The sequence below is a fragment of the Ranitomeya imitator genome, chromosome 3 (genome assembly GCF_032444005.1).
Source record: "Ranitomeya imitator isolate aRanImi1 chromosome 3, aRanImi1.pri, whole genome shotgun sequence".
Classification (NCBI taxonomy): Eukaryota; Metazoa; Chordata; class Amphibia; order Anura; family Dendrobatidae; genus Ranitomeya; species Ranitomeya imitator.
The window spans coordinates 481,084,845-481,108,805 of NC_091284.1; positions in this window are offsets into that span (position 1 = coordinate 481,084,845).

A 23,961-nucleotide genomic window follows, 5' to 3' on the forward strand; every position below is an offset into this window, starting at 1 on the left:
CATTTCCTACTGCGCATGCGTGGCCAGAACTCCGCCCCTTCCTCACCGGACCTTACAATGGGCAGTGGATGCGTTGACAAACTGCATCCACTGCCCACGTTGTGCCGAATTTGCACAACGTTAAGAGGCCTTAGGGGATTTCAAGGAGGCCGCACAGTCTACTGGAGCAAGTGTGAGGTGCATGGTGGTCGCACAGCGGGGTCATGTGTCAGATTACGGGGTCTCCTGTAAATTATAGTGGCCGTGGTCATAAAGTCCCACTCCGGCGCTGTAGTGGGGCCACTAATGTCAGGTCCCTGCTCCTAGGCCTACACTGACCAGCCACCATCTTCAGCTCTTCCCAGCACCGGTCCCGATCCGCCATGTTGTGACCACAGCATCAAATGCCTGGAGGTCTGAGGTAACTGTCACAATCTGGTAAGGGTGCGTGTCCACGGTCCGGATTGTCAGTTCTTTGGACGGAGTGGAAAACCCGCTCCGCCCCCTTCTGTATGCGCGGTGATTCCAGATGTGTTAATTGCACACATCCGGAATCTCCGCACCCCATACATAGGACTGTGTTATTTACCTTGCGGATTCGGAGCGTCGCTGCAAGGTAAACGGACATGCTGCGTTCTAAACAGGAGCGCCGCATATCCGGAAACACAGGGCCGCCGGATGCGTGTTACCACGCAAAGTGGAGACGGGATTTCATGAAATCCCCTCCACTATGCTGTAACATCTGAATGCTGCGTTCAATCTTTGTGCTTGCCAATAAAGTTGAGTGCACACAGAGAAAAAAAACTTCCCGTAGATAGATTGATAGAATAGATAGATTGATAGAATAGATACATTGTCTGCAGTATCCTCTACCTTAGCATTTTCCCACGGTGCAGAGGTTACCTCAGGTCAGGCTGTGAGGGAGCGCAGGCTCGATGACATCACCGCTAGTTACTGAGCCTGCGCCAGCTCCGTCTCATTCATTCCCCAGTTGCTTACAGCCATGAACGGTCGCATTAGCATCGCTCCCGGTTGTAAGCTTTATCTCCCCCCAGATACTGCGTGGGACACTCGTTATATCAGACTACGACGGATCAGGAAATATACTTTTACTTTTTCATTTTATTTTTATTACAGAAGATCGACGGCTTCACTTTGGAATGGCAGGACAATAAAAATATGGTCAAAACTGTGTGATGTTTTATTTAAAAGACTTCTGCGTGTGTGTGTGTGTATATAGATATATGTTTATTTAACCCTTTAACTGCTATAGGATTAGTAATGGATAGGTGTCTTATTGATGGCTTTCAATTACTAAGCTTTACGATAGCAAGGTGACATTAACCCCTTATTACCCCGCTTGCCACCGCTACAGGGCAAGTGGGAAGAGCCAGGCAAAGCGGCAGAATTGGCGCATCTAATAGATGCAACTTTTCTGGGCAGCTGGGGGTTGCTATTTTTAGGCTGGTGGGGGCTATATCAATGGCCCCTTACCAGCCTGAGAATACCAGCCCCCAGCTGTGAGCTTTAGCAAGGCTGATTGTCAAAAATGGGGGGGGACCCCACACTGTTTTCTTTAAATTATTTAAGTTTAAAAAAACAAAAAGGGTGATGACACCTGTTAGGAGTCGAGTTCCGGCTGCTGCACAGGGGGAATCCCAAACCATGTCCGCTGCGATCTCCCATTCTCCTCCAACCGCAGTGGAGCCTGCTCAGCAGAGATGTTGGTCCCAGCGTCTGGCTCAAGCTGATACTGTGCGTTTGGTTACTGCTTCCTTTGTATCAGCAGCGAGCAGACGCTCCTGGGACTAAGTCCTGCTTTTCCCATACTGAGCATGCCCACAGGACGGCCTCCCATTGGAGGTCGGGGTCACACGCTCAGGTCCTGTAGCAACTCCTATTGGACCACTAGGAAGGTCCTTGAGTGCTACAGCTATAAAAGGTTTGCATGGCTGCGCGTTAGTATAAATCTGAATTTTTGTGGATGTATGCCTGTTCTGGTGAAAGCTCTGAATCATTCCCATCCCTAGAGTTGTTGAATGCTCGCAAGTGTTGTAGCTGTCTAGCGCCAGATAGTGCCATCCAGCACCAGGCACAAAATATACTGTGTGTAACCAGCAGTGACCGCCAGTGCGGTGCTGTACGCACTCTGTGCGGCTATATCCTGTTCCTCCTGACAATCCGTCAGTGTAGGGTGGGAACTACCGTTTGATCCCGGCATCCGACTCGGCATCCTCAGGCGCGGGCTCAAAAACCACCGAGGGTCAGAACGAGACCTCCAGCTTAGTGGGGGTGAGTTGCAGGGATCCCACTAGTATCCATTTGTTGCGCCCTGTGAATGCTAACAGGGCACAGCGTTATCTTTAATCCTGGTGACTCTGTGAAGCAACAGAGTTCGCTCTTATACAGACTGGGTGACGGTACCCGTGTTGTTATGAAAGGCAATTCAGTACTACAATGGACATAGCGGTCAGAGCACATACAGTGATCTGACAATAACCCAAAATCATAGAACGAGCTCTGAGACGTGGGAACTCTGCAGACCGCAATCCCTAATCCTCTCCAAACAACACTAGAGGCAGCCGTGGATTGCGCCTAACTCTGCCTATGCAACTCGGCACAGCCTGAGAAACTAACTAGCCTGAAGATAGAAAATAAGCCTACCTTGCCTCAGAGAAATACCCCAAAGGAAAAGGCAGCCCCCCACATATAATGACTGTGAGTAAAGATGAAAAGACAAACGTAGAGTTGAAATAGATTCAGCAAAGTGAGGCCCGACTTTCTTAACAGATCAAGGATAGAAAAGGTAACTTTGCGGTCTACACAAAACCCTAAAGAAAACCACGCAAAGGGGGCAAAAAGACCCTCCGTACCGAACTAACGGCACGGAGGTACACCTTTTGCGTCCCAGAGCTTCCAGCAACAAATTAGACAAGCTGGACAGAAAAAATAGCAAACAAATAGCAAAGAAGAACTTAGCTATGCAGAGCAGCAGGCCACAGGAATGATCCAGGGAAAAGCAAGTCCAACACTGGAACATTGACAGGAAGCCAGGATCAAAGCATTAGGTGGAGTTAAGTAGAGAAGCACCTAACGACCTCACCAGATCACCTGAGGGAGGAAACTCAGAAGCCGCAGTACCACTTCCCTCCACCAACAGAAGCTCACAGAGAGAATCAGCCGAAGTACCACTTGTGACCACAGGAGGGAGCTCTGCCACAGAATTCACAACAGTACCCCCCCCCTTGAGGAGGGGTCACCGAACCCTCACCAGAGCCCCCAGGCCGACCAGGATGAGCCACATGAAAGGCACGAACAAGATCGGGAGCATGGACATCAGAGGCAAAAACCCAGGAATTATCTTCCTGAGCATAACCCTTCCATTTAACCAGATACTGGAGTTTCTGTCTAGAAACACGAGAATCCAAAATCTTCTCCACAATATACTCCAATTCCCCCTCCACCAAAACCGGGGCAGGAGGATCAACAGATGGAACCATAGGTGCCACGTATCTCCGCAACAATGACCTATGGAATACGTTATGTATGGAAAAAGAATCTGGAAGGGTCAGACGAAAAGACACAGGATTAAGAACCTCAGAAATCCTATACGGACCAATGAAACGAGGTTTAAACTTAGGAGAGGAAACCTTCATAGGAATATGACGAGAAGATAACCAAACCAGATCCCCAACACGAAGTCGGGGACCCACACGGCGTCTGCGATTAGCGAAACGTTGAGCCTTCTCCTGGGACAAGGTCAAATTGTCCACTACATGAGTCCAAATCTGCTGCAACCTGTCCACCACAGTATCCACACCAGGACAGTCCGAAGACTCAACCTGTCCTGAAGAGAAACGAGGATGGAACCCAGAATTGCAGAAAAATGGCGAAACCAAGGTAGCCGAGCTGGCCCGATTATTAAGGGCGAACTCAGCCAAAGGCAAAAAGGACACCCAGTCATCCTGATCGGCAGAAACAAAGCATCTCAGATATGTTTCCAAGGTCTGATTGGTTCGTTCGGTCTGGCCATTAGTCTGAGGATGGAAAGCCGAGGAAAAAGACAAGTCAATGCCCATCCTACCACAAAAGGCTCGCCAAAACCTTGAAACAAACTGGGAACCTCTGTCAGAAACGATATTCTCTGGAATGCCATGTAAACGAACCACATGCTGGAAGAACAATGGCACCAAATCAGAGGAGGAAGGCAATTTAGACAAGGGTACCAGATGGACCATCTTAGAAAAGCGATCACAGACCACCCCAATGACTGACATCTTTTGAGAAACGGGAAGATCAGAAATAAAATCCATAGAGATATGTGTCCAAGGCCTCTTCGGGACCGGCAAGGGCAAAAGCAACCCACTGGCACGAGAACAGCAAGGCTTAGCCCGAGCACAAATCCCACAGGACTGCACAAAAACACGCACATCCCGCGACAGAGACGGCCACCAAAAGGATCTAGCCACCAACTCTCTGGTACCAAAGATTCCAGGATGACCAGCCAACACCGAACAATGAACCTCAGAGATATCTTTATTGGTCCACCTATCAGGGACAAACAGTCTCCCCGCTGGACAACGATCAGGTTTATTAGCCTGAAATTTTTGCAGCACCCGCCGCAAATCAGGGGAGATGGCAGACACAATTACTCCTTCCTTGAGGATACCCGCCGGCTCAGACAAACCCAGAGAGTCGGGCACAAAACTCCTAGACAGAGCATCCGCCTTCACATTTTTAGAGCCCGGAAGGTACGAAATCACAAAGTCAAAATGGGCAAAAAACAGCGACCAACGAGCCTGTCTAGGATTCAACCGCTTAGCAGACTCAAGATAAGTCAAGTTCTTATGATCAGTCAATACCACCACGCGATGCTTAGCTCCTTCAAGCCAATGACGCCACTCCTCGAATGCCCACTTCATGGCCAGCAACTCTCGGTTGCCCACATCATAATTTCGCTCAGCAGGCGAAAACTTCCTGGAAAAAAAAGCGCATGGTTTCATCACTGAGCAATCAGAACCTCTCTGCGACAAAACAGCCCCTGCTCCAATCTCAGAAGCATCAACCTCGACCTGGAACGGAAGAGAAACATCTGGTTGACACAACACAGGGGCAGAAGAAAAACGACGCTTCAAGTCTTGAAAAGCTTCCACAGCAGCGGAAGACCAATTGACCAAATCAGCACCCTTCTTGGTCAAATCGGTCAATGGTTTGGCAATACTAGAAAAATTGCAGATGAAGCGACGATAAAAATTAGCAAAGCCCAGGAACTTTTGCAGACTTTTCAGAGATGTCGGCTGAGTCCAATCATGGATGGCTTGGACCTTAACAGGATCCATCTCGATAGTAGAAGGGGAAAAGATGAACCCCAAAAATGAAACCTTCTGCACACCAAAGATACACTTTGATCCCTTCACAAACAAAGAATTAGCACGCAGGACCTGAAAAACTGTTCTGACCTGCTTCACATGAGACTCCCAATCATCCGAGAAGATCAAAATGTCATCCAAGTACACAATCAGGAATTTATCCAGGTACTCTCTGAAGATGTCATGCATAAAGGACTGAAACACTGATGGAGCATTGGCAAGTCCGAATGGCATCACTAAATACTCAAAATGACCCTCGGGCGTATTAAATGCAGTTTTCCATTAATCTCCTCGCCTGATTCACACCAGATTATACGCACCACGAAGATCTATCTTGGTGAACCAACTAGCCCCCTTAATCCGAGCAAACAAATCAGATAACAATGGCAAGGGGTACTGAAATTTAACCGTGATCTTATTTAGAAGGCGGTAATCTATACAAGGTCTCAGCGAACCATCCTTCTTGGCTACAAAAAAGAACCCTGCTCCTAATGGTGACGATGACGGGCGAATATGCCCCTTCTCCAGGGATTCCTTCACATAACTGCGCATAGCGGCGTGCTCAGGCACGGATAAATTAAACAGTCGACCTTTTGGGAATTTACTACCAGAAATCAAATTGATAGCACAATCACAATCCCTATGCGGAGGTAGGGCATCGGACTTGGGCTCATCAAATACATCCCAGTAATCAGACAAGAACTCTGGAGCCTCAGAAGGGGTGGATGACGAAATTGACAGAAATAGAACATCACCATGTACCCCCTGACAACCCCAGCTGGACACCGACATGGATTTCCAATCTAATACTGGATTATGGGCTTGTAGCCATGGCAACCCCAACACAACCACATCATGCAGATTATGCAACACCAGAAAGCGAATAACCTCCTGATGTGCAGGAGCCATGCACATGGTCAGCTGGGTCCAGTATTGAGGCTTATTCTTGCTCAAAGGCGTGGCATCAATTCCTCTCAATGGAATAGGACACTGCAAGGGCTCTAAGAGAAACCCACAACGCTTAGCATACTCCAAGTCCATCAAATTCAGGGCAGCGCCTGAATCCACAAATGCCATGACAGAATACGATGACAAAGAGCAGATCAAGGTAACGGACAGAAGAAATTATGACTGTACCGTACCAATGGTGGCAGACCTAGCGAACCGCTTAGTGCGCTTAGGACAATCAGAGATAGCATGAGTGGAATCACCACAGTAGAAACACAGCCCATTCAGACGTCTGTGTTCTTGCCGTTTAACTCTGGTCAAAGTCCTATCGCACTGCATAGGCTCAGGTTTAAGCTCAGGTAATACCACCAAATGGTGCACAGATTTACGCTCACGCAAGCGTCGACCGATCTGAATGGCCAAAGACATAGACTCATTCAAACCAGCAGGCATAGGAAATCCCACCATGACATCCTTAAGGGCTTCAGAGAGACCCTTTCTGAACATAGCTGCCAGCGCAGATTCATTCCATTGAGTGAGCACGGACCACTTTCTAAATTTCTGACAATATACCTCTATCTCATCCTGACCCTGACAAAGAGCCAGCAAATTTTTCTCTGCCTGATCCACTGAATTAGGTTCATCGTACAGCAATCCGAGCGCCAGGAAAAACGCATCGATATTACTCAATGCAGGATCTCCTGGCGCAAGAGAAAATGCCCAGTCCTGAGGGTCGCCGCGCAAAAAAGAAATAACAATCAAAACCTGTTGAACTGGATCACCAGAGGAGCGAGGTTTCAAGGCCAGATCTGACAATAACCCAAAATCATAGAACGAGCTCTGAGACGTGGGAACTCTGCAGACCGCAATCCCTAATCCTCTCCAAACAACACTAGAGGCAGCCGTGGATTGCGCCTAACTCTGCCTATGCAACTCGGCACAGCCTGAGAAACTAACTAGCCTGAAGATAGAAAATAAGCCTACCTTGCCTCAGAGAAATACCCCAAAGGAAAAGGCAGCCCCCCACATATAATGACTGTGAGTAAAGATGAAAAGACAAACAGCAAAGTGAGGCCCGACTTTCTTAACAGATCGAGGATAGAAAAGGTAACTTTGCGGTCTACACAAAACCCTAAAGAAAACCACGCAAAGGGGGCAAAAAGACCCTCCGTACCGAACTAACGGCACGGAGGTACACCCTTTGCTTCCCAGAGCTTCCAGCAACAAATTAGACAAGCTGGACAGAAAAAATAGCAAACAAATAGCAAAGAAGAACTTAGCTATGCAGAGCAGCAGGCCACAGGAATGATCCAGGGAAAAGCAAGTCCAACACTGGAACATTGACAGGAAGCCAGGATCAAAGCATTAGGTGGAGATAAGTAGAGAAGCACCTAACGATCTCACCAGATCACCTGAGGGAGGAAACTCAGAAGCCGCAGTACCACTTCCCTCCACCAACAGAAGCTCACAGAGAGAATCAGCCGAAGTACCACTTGTGACCACAGGAGGGAGCTCTGCCACAGAATTCACAACACCGTGTCTATTCAGGCGTAGTGCCACCATATACTAGCAGCAGGTTCCACTCCTGCACGGTGGACCCTGGGCTGCGAACACACCTATACTATCTTTGTATTTACTTGGTGCGTTCCGCCAGCCCTAACACCTATTCTTGATAACTAGCCTTGCTAAAGCTGACAGCTGGGGTTTGTAGCTCCTAGCTGTGAGTTTTGTCTTTCTGGTTATCAAAATTAGGGGGGAACCCACGCTGTTTTTTTTTTTTTTTTTAACTATTTCTAGCGCAGGAGCGGCATATCAAAACTCCCATCCGCCGCTCCTGCTCTCACTGTAATTAGCACCATGCAGCCTGGAAACTAGATGTAGCATAGCCGAGTGTGACATCACATCCGGCTCTGCTTGACTTTTCTGCAGCAAATACGCTGCAAGAATTGCCAACCTTGCGTATTTGCAGCATTTTTTCACCACCCATTCAAGTCAATGTGCATGAGATTTCTGAAATCTCATAGGCCTTGCTGATACTGTAAAAAGCAGCTGAAAATTAGCATAAAAAAGCAGCAAAAAATGCCCTGTGTGAACTTACCCTAAGGATATGTGCACACGTGCAGATAAAACTGCAAAAAAAGCATACATTAAGCATCTTATTATTAGAATGCAATCCACAATTTTTGTGCACATGTTGCGTTTTTTCCGCTGGGGAATCGCATTCCGGAAAAAAAACGCAGCATGTTCATTCATAGGAATGCATTGATCTGCTTACTTTCCGCATGTGGCTATGCCCACCATGCGAGAAGTAAGCGGATCATGTGTGGTTGGTACCCAGGGTGGAGGAGAGGAGACTCTCTTCCAGGCCCTGGGAACCATATAATTGTTAAAAAAAAAAAAGAATTAAAATAATAAATCGTGATACTCTCACCTTCCGGCGTCCCTCGCAGCCTTCCCTCTCCTCACGATGCTTCCGTTCCCAGGGATGCTTTGCGGCAATGACCTGTGATGACGTAGCGGTCTCGCAAGACCGCTACATCATCTGAGGTCATTGTCGCTAGGCATTACTGGGAACGGGAGCATCGGGAAGATTGCCGGGGACGCCGGAAGGTGAGAATATCAAGATTTTTTATTATTTTTAACATTAGATCTTTTTAATATTGATGCAGCATAGGCAGCATCAATAGTAAAAAGTTGGTCACACTTGTCAAACACTATGTTTGACAAGTGTGACCAACCTGTCAATCAGTTTTCCAAGCGATGCTACAGATCGCTTGGAAAACACTAGCATTCTGCAAGCTAATTACGCTTGCAAAACGCTAGTGTTTAGCGGGAAAACGCATGCCAATTCCGCTTGCGTTTTACCCGTGGCAATTCCGGACGTGTGCACATAGCCTTAGCCTATGAGCGCCAGAACGAGGCTGTCACTTGTGCACTGAAAAGTGGCATCTGGCTCACCCAGCAAGCAGCGGTGAAAGAAGGGTAACCCCTTAGCCGCCACCGATACACGTAAAAATGGCGCTCAGGGACCTTATTCCCTCATTTTAAAATGGCAATTGGGAATAAGTGTATAGCGCCCACCTAGAGTGGGAAATCTCCAGGGTTTCAGTTACCGGGGGTAGCTGAGACCCTGGAGCAGGGCTGCCACCAGAAATTTCAGGGCCCCATTATGGTAACATTTTTGGGCCTCCTTGAGACTCCGCCCAGACTCCACTCTCTAGTCACCATCCATGACAGCGGTTCAGGAGGATGTCTCCCTGCCCTAATGGGAGAAAGGAAACACAAAGAGGTTAAATACCCTCCCCTTCCTGCCACCTCCAGTGTTTTCCCTGTCCCCTATGGGGCATGAAGAGGTCCTGCTGTGGTGCTGCCGTGGCTGGCGGTCAGAGGCACACAGTTAAACTCACCATTAGCCGGGCAGCTGGGGTCGGGTGCGATGCTCTCCTCCCTGTGCAGCTGCTCCCGTCTCCATGCTGGTGCCTGGACTCAGAACCCCTATTCCCGCCCCTCCCGTGCCCCCTCCGGGGGTAAATCGGGGCGGTGACGTGCGGCCGGGGTCCTCTCGCGGCTCCTCGGCTTCCTCTCCTTTTGGCGCCGGATTCTGGAGTACTCGCGCACAGAAAGTGACGCGCCCGTACTTCCGGTTTACTCCCTATGCGTTCCATGCTGGAACGCACGAGCGCCCAGCACTGCCGCCTCCCCCCTTCCCCTACACCTGGTGACCTGGGAGAGGAGGAGCACGCTGTCACGGACGCCGGACCTCGGTTATTTAACCCTGGTCAGGGTTTTACCACCAGGTAAGGCCCACTATCTGTCTGTATGTGACTGTGGACGGACCATGGACGGTGGAAAAAAACCCTCCTCTGCGTCTGCTGAGCCCGGCGTCCTCCCTCCTAGCGTGAGTAGCAAACGAAGGTCCCTTTTGCTTCTGGGTGGCAGTTAGACATAGTTCCCTTCTCTCTCTTTTAGGGAGACAAGGCTCCTGCCCCCAAGGACAAATCATCCAGAAAAGCGGAAGACCGCAAGTGTGGTGTGTGTGCAATGAAGCTTCCTTTAGCATACAAGAAGAAGCTTTGTCAGTCCTGCACAGACGAGGTGTTACGCACCGAACAACCATCTTTCCTTGAAAGTATTAAATCCCTTATTAAACAAGAAGTGCAGTCAGCAGTATCGGCTCTTTCCCAGACCCTATTACCACAGCTTCTTCCTCCAAAAAAGAGGAAAATATCCGTGGTAGAGTCTGATTCAGACTCGGGTGAAATATGTTCTTCTAATTCGGAAGATATGTGGGAGAATGAGGGCTCCACTTCTAACCACAAAGAGGATAATAAAAAATATTATTTCTCCTCTGAGGACATACAAGAGTTAATTAGTATGGTCAGGGGGACAATGGGCGTTGAGGAAGAGGAGGTGAAGCAGTCTGTAGAAGACTAAATGTTTGGGGGCTTAAAACCTAAGAAACTAAAGGGATTCTCGGTCCATGAAAAAGTGCAGAGCCTCATTCTACACGAATGGGAATCTCCTGAGAAAGGGCTTAGTGTCCCATCCGAGTTAAAAAACTGCTTCATTCTAGATGGAGACATCTCTCTGTGGGATACACTGAAGGTAGATGTCCAGGTGTCCAGAGTAGCAAAAAAGACAGCACTTCCATTTGAAGACTCGTCCCAGCTCAGGGACCCCATGGATCGGAAAATGGAAAGTCTTCTTAGGAGATCTTGGGACACATCCACGAATCTCCTTATATCAAACATAGCATCTACCTGTGTGGCTAGATCTCTGTTTCGTTGGCTCCGCACTCTAGAGGATCACCTTACACAGGGAACATCGAGAGAAGTGATTCTTGATTCCCTTCCCCTTCTCCAGAAGGTGACGGGGTTTCTTGATGACGCCTCGGAGGAATCAGTTAGAGTGGCAGCCAAATCCGCCGCCCTTTCCAATTCTGCCAGGAGAGCCCTTTGGCTGAAGTCATGGAGTGGTGACATCACATCCAAGGCAAAACTTTGTGCCATTCCGTTTCGGGGTTGATACCTGTTTGGTCAAGCCCTTGATGATATTTTAGACAAAGCCACTGATAAAAAAAAGAAGGCACTTCCTGAACAGAGGAATCCAAAAAAGAGATTTTTTCGTCCCGCTAAAGATAAGATCTCTCAAAGAGATTTCAAAGGCAAGGGCAAATCGGGCCGCTGGAGCTATCCTAAAGGGGGGAAAGGGAAGAAACATCCTCATTCCCCAAACCCAGCAAGCCCCGGATAAACAGTGACTACCCCTGGGGGGGTTGGAGGTCAGCTCTCAAACTTTATCGGTCAGTGGCGTTCCATCTCTTCAAACCCGTGGGTACTCAATACCATTCAAGACGGGCTAAAATTGGAGTTTGAGAGCCCTCCCCCTTGTCGCCTAAGAGTTACTCCCTTACAAAGTCTCCATCCCCTAGATGCATTTTCCTCGGGCCTTCGGGAATTACTCCAGACTGGAGTAGTTTCTCCAGTTCCTCAACAAGAGATAGGCAGGGGTCGCTCTTCTAACCTATTTCTAATCAAAAAACCTTCAGGGAAGCACAGAATAATTATCAATCTGAAACCCTTGAATCGGGTAATTACATACAGAAGATTCAAAATGGAATCAATAAGATCTGCAATTCCCCTGCTTGGTCAGAACTAGGTGATGGCTACAGTGGATTTGAGGGACGCATGTCCCCATCCATCAGAAATTCAGAAAATTCCTAAGATTCGCAATTTCCCAGGACCAGCTGATCACACATTATCAGTTCAATGCCCTCCCGTTCGATATCTCATCGGCACCTCGGGTGTTCACAAAGGCGGAGATAGTGATCTTCATACGGCTTCAGGGGATTTGCATTATACCATATCTAGACGACCTGCTAATTGCCGCTCCATCTGCCTCCCGTCTAAACACAGACGTGGCAAGGACCCTAGAAATCCTCGAATCCCTGGGATGGATCCCAAAACGAGAAAAATCGGATCTGCTTCCGTCCACAGAAAATAAATTCCTAGGGGTTCTACTAAAAACGGAGTTAAGAGAATCCTTTCTGCCCAAATAACGACCGCGGGATCTGGTACAGAAGATAACAAAATACAGAACCCTGAGGGCTCCCACCCTGAGACAGTCCATGTCCATTCTGGGGTCCCTAACATCGTGTATCCAAATGGTATCATGGGCCCAGGCCCACACAAGAGTTCTCCAGACACATGTATTGTCGTCTTGGGACAGGCAGCAGAGCTCCCTATCAAAGAAAGTTCTCCTCCCCAACCATGTCAGGACGTCTCTCACATGGTGGCTCTGTCACCGAAACCTTCAACGGGGGGTCAGTTGGGACCTGGTCCCACTGAAGATACTTACATCGGATGCCAGTCGGAGGGGATGGGGAGCCGTAGTAGAAAAATCTCACTTCCAGGGCATATGGTCTCCAAGCACCAAAGCCTGCTCATCAAACTTCAGTGAACTGAAGGCGGTGGAGGAGGCCTTAAAGGCTGCATCGACTCCAGGGTCACCATGTCAGAATATACTCCGACAACATGACTATGGTAGCGTACCTCCGTCATAAAATTTTTGGCTGCAAGAATTTTTTCCTGGGCAGAGCGACACCTCTTATCCATCACGGCAGTCCATCTAAAGGGGTCTGCCAATACCCAGGCAGACTTTCTCAGCAGAAGAGATATACATCCGGGAGAATGGTGTCTGGATCAGGAAGTCTTCCTCTCCTTAGTTTCCCGATGGGGGATCTCGGATGTAGACTTATTTGCCAGCAGCCAAAATACCAAACTACAAACATATTTTTCCCTAAACATGCCAGACAGGGCACTGGGCATGGACGCTTTCTCACACCCCTGGGAGTTCAACCTCGCTTATGCTTTCCCTCCTATCCCGATTCTGCCAAAAACTCTCCAGAAGATCCGAGCAGAAGGGGTCACTACAATTTTGATTGCTCCCATGTGGCCGGGAAGGAGTTGGTACAGTGCACTGTTGGAGATGGTCCAGGAAGGTCCAATTCAATTGCCTCAGAAGAGCAACCTTCTTCATCAGGGTCCTTTGCTTCATCCAAGCCTACACAGGTTGAACCTTGCAGCATGGCTAATGAAGCCGAAATTCTAAGAGCAAGAGGTCTTTCCTATGAAGTAATACAGATTCTTCAGAAAAGTAGGAAACCTGTAACCAACGCCATTTATGGCAAAATCTGGAAGAAATTCTCTTTGTGGTGTTCTCCCAATGCTCCGGACCCTTTCGATCCAAATGTTGCCCAGATCTTAAACTTCCTCCAGAGAGGTCTAGAGTTAGGGCTTAGACCTAGTACCTTTGTAATGGAAATTTGGTTTGGATAAATTTATCCTTGTGTGTGCTGCGGCCGTTCCCAATAAGACTGAGTATTTTGAGCGCTCATCAAGAATGGATTGTACACCATTGTGACAGAAAAGCATTCCATCAATACTGATCATTTATTGTACATACATAGTTTTATAATTGCATATAGAAAGGAGTGGTTAGGGGTGGTTAGTTAATTACCATATTGTCTAGCTCCTCTGTTATTGGTTATCTAAATATTTATGGAATATTGTGATTAATGCACATATGAAAGAAAAAGGTAAGGCTGACAGCACTCGCTCAGGGGGGCGCTCGTTCCTAGTCCAGGGAACCAACCTGGATATACCAAATAGTCCAAGAAAGGATGAACATGACGTTTCGACCAGTACCCTGGTCTTTTTCAAGCAGGAAAAAGACCAGGGTACTGGTCGACACGTCGCGTTTTCATGGCCTAATAAAAGTTTGTTTGATACTACGACACCCGGCTGGAGCGCTGTTCATCCTTTCTTGGACTAATGCACATATGAATGCTGATTAAGCAACTAAATTGTAGCTCGCGGCATTTAGGACAAAGTTGAGACATCTGATCAGCACTTAATACATCTGGCACTGTTGATCTGCCATTTCAGCAAGATTCAGTGATATTCTAGACATTACTTCAGGACATCTGGCCTAAGTTCCTGTTTTTGCTTGGAAACCCCCATACAGTTTGTCTGGCTTATATCAGTTTATGTCAGCCATTTTAAGCCATTGATTATAATGTATATATTAGCTGTGGATATATGAGTATATATAATTATAGAGGAGTATACATGCAAGTGACATCTATATGATATATATATATATTTCTATTACACCTTAAAGGTTGAAGTCTCAGGGCTTAGTTTATTTTTTGACCAGAACTTAGCCAACCATCGTTGGATAAAATGCTTCATGACTTCAACCAGTAGAATCTGTCCCAGAGTTCATAACTGTGTTCCCCCCGGGACCTAAATTTGGAACTAAATAGTCTAAGACAATGTCCATTCGAAACTTTATCAGAAACTTGTTTAACCCCTTCATGACCCTGCCTATTTTGACCTTAAAGACCTGGCCGTTTTTTGCAATTCTGACCAGTGTCCCTTTATGAGGTAATAACTCAGGAACGCTTCAACGGATCCTAGCGGTTTTGAGACTGTTTTTTCGTGACATATTGGGCTTCATGTTAGTGGTAAATTTAGGTCGATAATTTTTGCGTTTTTTTGTGAAAAAAATGGAAATTTGGAGAAAATTTTGAAAATTTCACAATTTTCAAATTTTGAATTTTTATTCTGTTAAACGAGAGAGTTATGTGACACAAAATAGTTAATAAATAACATAACCCACATGTCTACTTTACATCAGCACAATTTTGGAAACAACATTTTTTTTTGCTAGGAAGTTATAAGGGTTAAAATTTGACCAGCGATTTCTCATTTTTACAACGAAATTTACAAAACCATTTTTTTTAGGGACCACCTCACATTTGAAGTCAGTTTGAGGGGTCTATATGGCTGAAAATACCCAAAAGTGACACCATTCTAAAAACTGCACCCCTCAAGGTGCTCAAAACCACATTCAAGAAGTTTATTAACCCTTCAGGTGCTTCACAGCAGCAGAAGCAACATGGAAGGAAAAAATGAACATTTAACTTTTTAGTCACAAAAATGATCTTTTAGCAACAATTTTTTTATTTTCCCAAGGGTAAAAGGAGAAACTGGACCCCAAAAGCTATTGTACAATTTGTCCTGAGTACGCAGGACAAATTTTCCTCAAAAATTAATTTTTAGCAAGCTATTTTTTATTTTCACAAGAGTGACAGGAGAAATTGGACCCCAAAAGTTATTGTCTAGTTTGTCCTGAGTATGCCGATACCCCATATGTGGGGGGGGGGACCACTGTTTGGGCACAAGTCAGGGCTCAGAAGGGAAGTAGTGACGTTTTGGAATGCAGACTATATGTGGGGAGGAACCACTGTTTGGGTGCACGACAGGGCTCGGAAGGGAAGGAGCACCATTTGACTTTTTCAATGAAAAATTAGCTCCAATCGTTAGCGGACACCATGTCACGTTTGGAGAGCCCCTATGTGCCTAAACATTGGAGCTCCCCCACAAGTGACCCCATTTTGGAAACTAGACCCCCCAAGGAGCTTATCTAGATGCATAGTGAGCACTTTGAACCCCCAGGTGCTTCACAAATTGATCCGTAAAAATGAAAAAGTACTTTTTTTTTTACAAAAAAATTCGTTTAGCCTCAATTTGTTCATTTTCACATGGGCAACAGGATAAAATGGATCCTGAAATTTATTGGGCAATTTCCCCTGAGTACACTGATATCTCACATGTGGGGGTAAACCACTGCTTGGGCACACAGCAGGGCTCGGAAGGGAAGGAGCACCATTTGACTTTTTGGATGAAAAATTAGCTCCAATCGTTAGTGGACACCATGTCACGTTTGGAGAGCCCCTGATGTGCCTAAACAGTAGAAATCCCCCACAAATGACCACATTTTGGAAACTAGACCCCCAAGGAACTTATCTAGATGTGTGGTGAGCACTTTTTACCCCCAAATGCTTCACAGAAGTTTATAACGCAGAGCCGTGAAAATAAAAATCTTTTTTTTTCTTCAAAAATGATTTTAAGCCCGCAATTTTTTACTTTCACAAGGGTAACAGGAGAAATTGGTTTCCAAAAGTTGTTGTCCAATTTGTCCTGAGTACGCTGATACCCTATATGTGAGGGGGAACCACCGGTTGGGCACACAGGAGAGCTCGGAAGGGAAGGAGCGCCATTTGGAATGCAGAGTTAGATGGAATGGTCTGCAGGCATCACATTGCGTTTGCAGAGCCCCTAATGTACCTAAACAGTAGAAGCCCCCCACAAGTGACCCCATATTGGAAACTAGACCCCCAAGGAACTTATATAGATGTGTTGAGAGAACTTTGAACCCCTAAGTGTTTCACTACAGTTTATAACGCGGAGCCATGAAAACAAAAATCATTTTGTTCCCACAAAAAGGGTTTTTTGGCCCCCCAAATTTTTATTTTGCCAAGGGTAACAAGAGAAGTTGGACAAAAAAGTTGTTGTCCAATTTGTCCTGAGTATGCTGATACCCCATATGTTGGGGTAAACCCCTGTTTAGGCGCACGGGAGAGCTCGGAAGGGAAGGAGCACTGTTTTACTTTTTCAATGCAGAATTGGCTGGAATTGAGATCGGACGCCATGTTGCGTTTGGAGAGCCCCTGATGTGCCTAAACAGTGGAAACCCCCAATTCTATCTCCAACCCTAACCCCAACACACCCCTACCCCTAATCCCAACCTTAATCCTAACCCTACCCCTAATTCCAACCCTAATCCTAACCCTAATCCCAATCCTAACCCTACCCCTAATCCCAACCCTAATTTTAGCCCCAACCCTAACCCTAATGGGATAAACTGGAGCTGGGGGGTGATCGGCGGGGCAGGGGGGCGATCGACAGGGCAGGGGGGAGTTCAGTGGGGCTGGGGAGGACATCAACGGGGCAGGGGGGCGATCCACAAGGCAGGGGGGAGATCCGCCGGGCAGGGGGGGAGATCTGCGGGGCAGGGGAGGACATCAGCGGGGCAGGGGAGGACATCAGCAGGGCAGGGGGGAAATCTGCGGGGCAGAGGAGGACATCAGCGGGGCAGGGGGTGATCTGCGGGGCAGGAGGGACATCAACGGGGCAGGGGGAGATCTGTGGAGCAGGGGGGGCATCAGCGGGGCAGGGGAGAACATCAGTAGGGCAGGGGGGAGATCTGCGGGGCAGGGGAGAACATCAGCAGGGCAGGGGGCGATCCACAGGGCAGGGGGGAGATCTGCGGGGCAGGGGGACATAAGCGGAGCAGGGGAGGACATCAGCGGAGCAGGGGAGGACATCAGCGGGGCAGGGGGCGATCCACAGGGCAGGGGGAGATCTGCGGAGCAGGGGGGACATCAGTGGGACAGGGGAGGACATCAGGGGGCGATCCACAGGGCAGGGGGAGATCTGCGGAGCAGGGAGGACATCAGTGGGGTAGGGGAGGACATCAGCGGGGCAGGGGAGGACATGAGCGGGGCAGGGGGCGATCCACAGGGCAGGCGGGAGATCTGCGGGGCAGGGGAGAACATCAGCAGGGCAGGGGGGAGATCTGCGGGGCAGGGGAGGACATCAGCGGGGCAGGGGAGGACATCAGCAGGGCAGGGGGGAGATCTGCGGGGCAGAGGAGGACATCAGCGGGGCAGGGGGTGATCTGCGGGGCAGGAGGGACATCAACGGGGCAGGGGGAGATCTGTGGAGCAGGGGGGACATCAGCGGGGCAGGGGAGAACATCAGTAGGGCAGCGGGGAGATCTGCGGGGCAGGGGAGAACATCAGCGGGGCAGGGGGCGATCCACAGGGCAGGGGGGAGATCTGCGGGGCAGGGGAGAACATCAGCAGGACAGGGGGGAGATCTGTGGGGCAGGGGAGGACATCAGCGGGGCAGGGGGCGATCCACAGGGCAGGGGGTGATCCAAAGGGCAGGGGGGAGATCTGCGGGGCAGGGGAGGACATCAGCGGGGCAGGGGGCGATCCACAGGGCAGGGGGGAGATCTGCGGGGCAGGGGGGACATCAGCGGAGCAGGGGAGGACATCAGCGGGGCAGGGGAGGACATCAGCGGGGCACGGGGGAGATCTGCGGGGCAGGGGGGAGATCTGCGTGGCAGGGAAGGACATCAATGGGGCAAGGGAGGACATCAATGGGGCAGGGGAGGACATCAGCGAGGCAGGGGGTGATCCACAGGGCAGGGGGGAGATCAGGGGGATCACTGGGGCGGGGGCTGTCAGGTGCGATGCAGCAGAAGGAGGAAATGGAGCCGGCAGCATCAGGGGGTGATCTCCGGGGCAGGGGGGAGGGGGCGATCACCGGGGGCAGGGGGGAGAGAGCGAAGGTCGGGGGCATGAGCAGGAGAAGGTCGGAAACAGAGGGGAGCACCTGGCGGTGGCGGCGATGACTGCAGCAGCGGCGATCGCTGTATGTGGCAGGGCAGTATACAGGCACCTCGCTGTTCAGCTTCCATGGAAGGCTTGAAGCTGGACAGCGAGGCAGCCATGATTTTCTCCGCCCCCCCACATCTGAATGGAGAGCTAGCGTCACATGGACGCTGGCTCCAATCAGATCTGGGGGGTGGTGACAAAGTGGTCACCAGGGCGATTGTAGCCAAGTGGGGGCTAAGCCACCCCCCCTGGGCTAAAGAACAAGTTCCCCTGTCCCTGCAGGTCGGGTGAAATTTCAGTTAACCCTTTCACCCAGCCTGCAGGAACGCGATTCCGCCATGACGTATACGCTGCGTCACAGGTCGGATTGGCACCGACTTTCATGACGCAGCGTATGCGTCATAGGTCGGGAAGGGGTTAAAGGTTCTCACCCTCAAAACTGTCTTTTTAGTGACCATTACCTCTGCTAGACAGGTAGGAGAACTACAAGCTCTATCCATGCAAGAACCTTATTTAAGGGTAACGTCAGACAGTATAATCCTCCGTCTAGACTCTACATTTTTACCTAAAGTAACATCAGATTTTCATAGCGGTCAGGACATAGTGCTGCCCTCATTCTGCCCAGATCCTTCCAACAGCAAAGAAGAGTCCTTCCACACCCTGGACGTCCGTAGGGCGGTCCTTTACTACCTCCAACAGACTGAGAGTTGGAGAATTGATTGAAATTTATTTATCCAATACTCAGGAAGGAACAAGGGCAAGAAGGCGACAAAGAACACAGTTGCCAATTGGATTAAACAAGCCATAGCTCTGGCATATTCATCTCAGAACTTATCCCCTCCTTTATCGCTAAAGGCCCACTCTACATACACGGTCGGTGTCGATATCATGGGCAGAGAGAGGAGACGCATCTACGGAGCAGATATGCAGAGCCGCCACCTGGTCGTCGGTTCACACGTTCATCAGGCACTACAGACCCTTAAGAAGAGTTCTGCAGGCTGTTGTCCCTCCCTAAGAAATTATTTGTTGGTACTCCTCCTGTACCGCTGTCATGGAAGGTGACTAGAGAAAATAGAATTAGTCTTAACGGTAATTGGGTTTCTGGGAACCTTCCACGACAACACTAATTTCCCTCCCTACAGATAATCTTTATTGAATAGTTCCTGCACTCGAGTGGTAATTATACATGCTACTGTGTCCAGAAAAAAACACTGGAGGTGGCAGGAAGAGGAGGGTATTTAACCTTTTTGTGTTTCCTCTCCCCGATTAGGGCAGGGAGACATCCTCCTGTACCGCTGTCGTGGAAGGTTCCCAGAAACCGAATTACCGGTAAGACTAATTCTATTTTTGCACCACATCCTCACCAATCACATATTAACAGATCCCATCGTACACCATATCACATACATAGCCATCAGCTTTTGTTTTGGCCAAAAGATTTTTTAGGCCGCCAAGGTATACTCTTTTGGCAGCACCCTACTCTAATCTATGAAACATTTCTTAAAATATCCAATACTCTTTTAGGTAACGTTCAAACTAGCGTTATGCTAGTTTGCGTCGGGCGACGCAGCGGTGACGCATGCGTCATGCGCCCCTATATTTAACATGGGGGACGCATGCGTTTTTTTTTGTTGCGTTGTGCGACGCATGCGTCTTTTTTGCCGCTAGCGTCGGACCAAGAAAACGCAACAAGTTGCATTTTTCTTGCGTCCAAATTTCGGCAAAAACCGACGCATGCGTCGCAAAACGCAGCGTTTTTGCGTGCGTTTTGCTGCGTTTTTGCGTGCGTTGTGCGTTGCGTCGCCGATGCAGCGGCGCACAACGCTAGTGTGAACGTAGCCTTAGGTATATGTTTATTTTTCTTTAAGGGAATGAGTCACATAAATTTTTTAAAATGAACAATACTACATACAAGGGACAAATACTATCGCACCATGACCAGACCACATATTACCACCACATAGTGACTGAATACTACTATACTGATCATTAATTTAAAAATAACACAATACCAAGTACCAGTATTGACAGGAGCTCTGTGTATAGTTTCAGTGTACAGGTAATACAGTGATCACCAGTGACATTATACACAGGAGCTCTGTATATAGTGATAATGAACTTGTTTTCTTTGCATTATTTGAGGTCTGAAAGCACTGTTTGTTTGTTTTTAAATTTTGACCATTTCTCATTTTCAGAAAAAAAATACAAAATTTATTGCTTGGAAATTCTGAGACATGTCAGGAGTTTATAGAATAAATGAACAATTTACATGTTACTCAAAAATATAGCTATACAGAGAAAAATCAGACAAACTGAACATTTTTATACCACCTTATTTTTTGTACACCCCCTCCAAATGTTTCTCTTGGGTGCAAAAAATAAATTGAAGTGACCAAAAAATTCATATAAAACAGAAAATTTTATTAATTCATTCAGAAAAATATATATATATTTTTAAATCAGGAACAAAGGTAACTGGAAAAATTGGAGGCTACTCTACAAATGTCCATATCATATTATTTTAGTGGCAAAAAGACATTAAATATTGTCCACAATTGATAACAATTTAACCAAATTTCCATAGATATATATATATATATATATATATATATATATATATATATATATATATATATATACAGTATATATAATGTAAACAGCGACAAGATAAAGTGCTTAGTGCATAAAATTAAACAAAACATGAGCAGAAAAGCATCAAAAATTGATGTCACCATAATATATTAATTGACCACAAGTTGGTGCTATATATAGTGCAAATAATGCCTGTATATTTACAAATGCCAAAGAAGAAAAAAAGCGAGCACTTCTGCAGATGACATAAGCTTAATGAATGCCATTTCTATCCACTATTGATATTATATAGTAAAAAAGCTGTGCAAATGATAATGGGATAACTGTACCAATAAAGTGTATGGGTGCCAAGTAGCAAACCAGCCCAACTAAATAAAGCAATCTTCACGATAGATAGGACAAATAATGCGATAGTAAGATATCCTAGCTAGGATTAAACTTTACCTGAATGCCACAAAGATGTAAAGAGTGCCACTGACAGGACCTAGAGACCTCCTGCTCCGTCACGCACTTTTCGCCCAGCTTCTTCCGGGGGCGTGTCCTGGATAAAAAAGTGCACATAAATACCAACCCTCACCAACAGAAAAATTCCCTGAGGATATGTTCTATACAGGAGATCATCGTGGGACTCTCGTTAGTAAATGGATTACGGCAGAACAGGGAGTATACTGTTTGGTTTATTATTTTTATTTTTGATGCAGGAGAAAGAGGGCGTCGGGGACTAGGTGATTGGTGACTATGTACTGTATGTTGCATGTTTTTTATTTACTACTGAACACATGCATCGTCTGATGGAACTACTGTTATATCATCGGCAATGCTGTCACTGTCATATTGGACAGCATTCATAGCCAGATGGGAGCAGTAGTCCCATCACACGATGCCAGGCTACACACACCAGCACACACAAAGGGACACACGCACACACACAGACACATACACGCAGACCCCCGCAGACAGACACACACATAGTCTCTGCCCACACACTTCCAATCTGCAGCGTTTCTCGCACGCATCTCCACAACAAAACCGCAGATCTTTTTAAACCTGTGGTTTTTCCTGAATCAATGGAAGTCAATGGGTGCAGAAACGCTGCAGATCCGCAAAAAGAATTGACATGCTGCGGAAAATAAAACGCTGCAAATCCGTGCTTTTTTTTCTGCAGCATGTGCACACCAATTTTCAATTTCCCATTGACAAACATTGTTTGTGCACTACACAGATGTTAAAGGGTTAAATAAACACAGCCAGAATCCCATCCCATCTTTATTGTATGCCTAATTCCTGCGACACCCTTGATCTCCTGCAAAAAAAATATAATAATAAACCAACACAAATACTCCCTGGTCAGACGTAGTCCATTTAATAACGACTGTCCCATGACGATCTCCCCTATAGAGCTGTCACATCAGATGTGACTGCTCTACAGGGCCTCCAGTGACACACTGACAGGAGACAATGGCTCCTGCAGTGTTATCACTGAGGGTTCAATGAGTTCATGCTCTCACTTTACGGCACTGCTACATGAGAATTTTTCCACACAGCGGTGCCACAAGTGACAAGCTTGAACTCAACTGACCTCTGACGGTGGAGTGATACACTGCGCAAGGATACCTGCCGTCTGTGTATCACCGGAGTCCCTGGAGAGCAGTCACATCTGTCGATGTGACAGCTCTACACGGGAGATCGTCGTGGGACACTCATTATTAAATGGATTACGTCGGAATAGAGAGTATACTGTTGGTTTATTATTTTTTTTTTTACAGGTGATCGAGGGCATCGGGGATTAGCAGTATGGTATGTACTGTATGTGTGTGCATGTATTTTATTCTTTTTTACAAAGTAGCCAGATGATGGGATTACTACTGTCCCATCATCGGCTAGCTGTCACTATAGCAGGCATAGCCGGATGGGACTAGTAGTCCCATTGAACGATGCCTGCCTACATACAGACCCGCACACACATACACACAGACACCCACTGTTATGATGCGGTGGTCTAGGAGCAACATGGATCGAGCTCTGAGGGAAGTGGTAACTGTACTGACCGCAGACCCTAAGCTCAACACAACACTAGAAGCAGCCGTGGAATGTGTTATGAACAGGTAATTCAGAACCACAATGGACATTGAAGTTCAGAGCACACAAAGTGACCTGACAAATACCAAAAACAAAGGACGAGCTCTGAGACGTGGGAACTCTGCTGACCGCAATCCCTAATCCTAACACACCACACTAGAGGTAGCCGTGGATTGCGCCTAATGCTCCCTATGCAACTCGGCACAGCCTGAGAAACTAACTAGCCCTGAAGAGAGAAAAATAAGCCTACCTTACCTCAGAGAAATTCCCCAAAGCAAAAGGCAGCCCCCCACATATAATGACTGTGAGTAAGATGAAAATACAAACACAGAGATGAAATAGATTTAGCAAAGTGAGGCCCGACCTACTGAATAGACCGAGGATAGGAAAGATAGCTTTGCGGTCAACACAAAAACCTACAAACAACCACGCAGAGGGGCAAAAAGACCCTCCGCACCGACTAACGGTACGGAGGTGCTCCCTCTGCGTCTCAGAGCTTCCAGCAAGCAAGAAAAACCAATATAGCAAGCTGAACAGAAAAAATAGCAAACAAAAATAACACAAGCAAAACTTAGCTTATGCAGGATAGACAGGCCACAGGAACGATCCAGGAGGAAGCAAGACCAATACTAGAACATTGACTGGAGGCCAGGATCAAAGCACCAGGTGGAGTTAAGTAGAGCA